The 4,252-nt window shown below is 32.7% G+C and overlaps 2 pseudogenes; both read left to right on the top strand.

Moving 5' to 3' along the window:
* Nucleotides 1-286: 286 nt before the first annotated feature.
* Nucleotides 287-787, top strand: LOC147282800 (uncharacterized; annotated as a pseudogene).
* A 19-nt stretch (nt 788-806) lies between these two features.
* LOC147282799 (uncharacterized) lies at nt 807-1,772 on the top strand (annotated as a pseudogene).
* The last annotated feature ends 2,480 nt before the right edge of the window (nt 1,773-4,252 follow it).

Genomic DNA, 4,252 nt, shown 5'->3' with positions numbered 1-4,252 from the left:
CAGAGTCAAGTTCATTTGTTGAAAGTGTTGGTAAATGAGATTGCATGTTGCAGGCTGCAACAAGGTTACTGATGAAGTTTCTGCATAAATGAAAAAACTTGTGAGAGAATGTGAGTACAGGTTGAAAAGTGCAGCTCCAAGACAAGTTTCTTTGCCCAATACTGGTTCTTTGGGTTATTTTGTGCCTATGCATGTTGAGCAAAATAAGAGAAAAAGAATAAATGGACCCCTTGATAAAGCTTTTTAGAAGGAGGCTAGAGAAGAATGTGATGCAGAAGTTGCAAGAATGTTTTATACAGGTGGATTGTCCTTTCACTTTGCAAGGAATCCACATTATTGAAACTCCTATTTTCGTGCTTCTACGCTTCCAGGATATGTTCCACCATGTTACAATGCACTAAGAACTACTCTTTTGCAACAATAGGAGTCATATTGAGCAGTGTTTACAACCAATCAAAAGTACATGGAGCACTAAAGGTGTAAGTGTGTATAGTGATGGGTGGATAGATTCACAAAGAAGTAGACCACTTATCAATGTTACGGCAACTTGTGAAAGCATGCCTATGTTCTTGAAGGCAATTAATTGTGAAGAAGAGTAGAAGGACAAACATTGTATTGCCAACTTATCAAATTCATTAAGGAAATTGGTTATCAAAATGTGGTTCAAGTAATCACTAACAATGCGCCCATTTGTAGAATTACTGGATTACTTGTTGAGGCCAAATATCCCAACATCTTTTAGACACCATGTGTGGTTCACACTCTTAATCTTGCTTTGAAGAGTACATGCTCACAAAGTAAGAGCAATGAAGCAAAAGATATTGGATGAATACTTTTAGGATGAGATTGATTATATACTTTCCTTTATAGCTCCTGTATATGAGATGATTAGGATGTCTGACACCGATAAACCATGTCTTTACCTAGTTTATGAATGATGGGATACCATGATATAGAAGGTGTATGCAACTATCTATAGGAAAGAGCACATGCAACTACATGAATAAAACGACTTTATTGATGTGGGGTATCTCATTTTAGTGGAGTGATGGACTAAGAGTAGCACACCACTCCATTGTTTGGCTCATTTTTTAAATCCTAAGTAAGTATTATGTGCTTCTTTCATTTTAAAGTCTTTAAAATTTACTTTTAATTTTGTGATTATAATATTATAAAATGATATCATTCTTTACTTATAGGTATTATAGTCCATAATGGCTCTAACAGGATCCTAGCCGTGTTGCTCCACACCAAGATGTCGAGATTACAAGGGAAAGAAAAAAGTGTCTTAAGAAATACTTTTCGGATCAGCAAGCTATAAGATATATCAATGTGAAGTATGCCTCTTTTTCAATGTGCTTGAATGACTTTGGAGCTATTGATGCTATGAATGATAGGTTTCACATAGAACCAATGGTGTGGTGGATTGTCCATGGAGCTTCCACACCAACTATCTAATCCATAGCTTTGAAACCACTTGGACAACCTTGTTCCTCCTCATGTTGTGAAAGAAATTGGAGTACGTATAGTTTCATTCACTATTTAAAACGCAATAAGTTAACACCACAAAGAGCTGAAGATTTGGTATTTGTGCATAATAACCTTTGTCATTTATAAGGAAGAGCCAAAGCTACAAAGAAGGTGGTACTCAAATGTGGGATGTTGGAGGAGATAGATTTGATAACTTGGGTGAAGAAGGTGTTGGGATGCTTGAAATTGCTAGCCTTTCTCTTGATGAACCATCATTGGAAGCTGCTTTATTCATTGAATAGGAATATTGAAGTTGATTCAATTTGAATTTTTATGTTATTTAAAGTATATTTTAAATTATTCATATTATTATTATTATTATTATTATTATTATTATATATTAATATATATTTTTAGGGTCCTTTAAATATACCTCCATTTTCAATACTCCATTTTAGAGTAGTCTCAATAGGTAAATAAATGTGTATGAGGATTTTTTTTTCTTACATCAGATAATGATTTAGGCATAAATTTGTGGATATCTACAAAAGATGTCATTGCTCCAATTTGAGCAATATTTAAAGATCCATGATTTGAGACATTTATTACTCATAATTTTGAATGTTTTTATTGATGAAATTTCATGATTTAATCCAATTCAAAAAACATTTGTTACCAATTCACATCAACATATAAACACTTAAATACAAAAAAATTAAACACCCAATATACATATAATATAGATTAAAAAAATGAACATAGTAAGCCTCCATTTTGGGTTTTTTTTTTAAAATATCTCTAATAAAAATATAACAAATCTATCACAATACAAATATAGCACTAAGATATATAGATACAAATACCAATACTTTGGACTCAGATACATAAAACATAAGAAGAAAAAGAAGAATATACTTATCCCTCAGGTCAAGTAGAAGATATCTATCCCCCTAAATCCAACTTAACCTCTTTTTGAGAAAAATCCAAGAAGAAGAAGATATATATATATATATATATCAATGGTTTCATCACCTTTTACTCAAGTAGAAAAATGTGGAAGAAAAATAAAACCAACAATCATGGAGTGTTTGGTGTTGAAAAAAAAAAAAAGATCAATAAAAAAGATGGGATGAAGAAGAAAATATCACGATGATGAAGAAAAATCAAAGAAAATGAAGATCAAAGAAGAAAATAAAAGAAAAATAAAAAGAAGAAAATCGAAGAAACTACAAACACAACCAAAGCAAAATAATACGTTACTTACCTAGAGAACATGTGAGGATGAAAGCTTAATGATGTTTGAAAAACGTAAATGATATTTCTTCTTAATCTTTGAATGAACGTTGGTCATGTAATATTCAACTTTAGAAATTAATGGCAATTAATTACAAAATTTTTAAATGACAATACCTTCAAAAAAGACATTAATTGTCAAAATTAAAATATACCTATTTTCAACTCAAAGGGTAAAAGTGAAAATCACAAAATGAATTTTCTGCAGAAAAATATATAATCCTATGTGACAAATTCAAAAATGGGTGTATATCAAAAGGATTGGATAATATCAAATTGGGCCTCAGAAATAGGTGTATCTCTAATTAGCTCTATAATATTGCCGTATCCATGATGTATTGTATCCTAGTTTTTAGAGATTTTTCATATCGTCGTGTCGTGTCGTATCGTATCGTATCGCCGTATCCGTATTCGTATACGTGCTTCATAGGCTGCAAGTGGGTTTTCAAGACTAAAAGAGGTTCTGACGGTCAAATAGAAAGGTATAAAGCCAGACTAGTGGCTAAAGGCTTTACTCAAAAGGAGGGAATAGACTACACAAAAACCTTTTCACCTGTCCTTACCAATGATTCATTTCGAATCATAATGAGCTTAGTAGCACATTTTAACATTGATCTGCACCAAATGGATGTCAAGACAGCATTCTTAAATGGAGATTTAGGGGAAGAGATTTATATGGTACAACCAGAAGGCTACATTAAGCAAGCTATGTACTGAGCACATGGTATATAAGCTTAAAAAGTCAATCTATGGCTTAAAACAAGCTTCAAGGCAATGATACGTAAAGTTTGACTCAGTTGTGGTTTCAAATGGTTTTATAGAAAATCCCTTAATTAGATGAGTGCATTTATCTTAAGATAAGTGGGAGCAAGTATATATTTTTGTACTCTATGTAGATGTTATATTTTTGGCCAGCAGTGATTTAAATTTGTTGAATGAAACAAAAGCTTTTCTTTCAAACAGTTTTGATATGAAAAATTTAGGAGAAGCCTCTTTTGTTTTAGGAATTGAGATTTGCAGAGATAGGCCAACATGGTCTTTTAGGACTTTCATAGAGAAATTACATGAATAAGGTTCTTAAAAGGTTTGATATGCTAAACTGTGGACCATGGGAGGTTCCAATGAGCAAAAAAGACAAGGTGCATCGAGGTAAATGTGCTAAAAATCAGATTGAGAAGGCTGCAATGGACACTAAGCCTTATGCTTCACTAGTTGGCAGTCTTATGTATGCACAAGTGTGCACTAGATCTGATTTAGCACATTTTGTTTCTATGCTCAGCATGTTTCAACTTAATCCAGGTCAACATCATTGGATTGCAGGGAAAAAGGTTTTGAGATATTTACAGAAAACTAAGGACTACATGCTGGTTTATAGAAGAAGTTAAGAACTTAAGCTGGTAGGCTCTGGAGACTCAGATTTTGCAGGTGACAGTGATGATTACAAGTCAACCACATGTTACATTTTCATGATGGCTGGAGGAGCTATATC

This window comes from Dryas octopetala, chromosome 6 (genome assembly GCF_963921425.1).
Source record: "Dryas octopetala chromosome 6, drDryOcto1.1, whole genome shotgun sequence".
In the NCBI taxonomy this organism is placed as follows: domain Eukaryota; kingdom Viridiplantae; phylum Streptophyta; class Magnoliopsida; order Rosales; family Rosaceae; genus Dryas; species Dryas octopetala.
The sequence above is the reverse complement of the archived record's forward strand: the minus strand, read 5'-3'. Positions and strand labels throughout refer to the sequence as shown.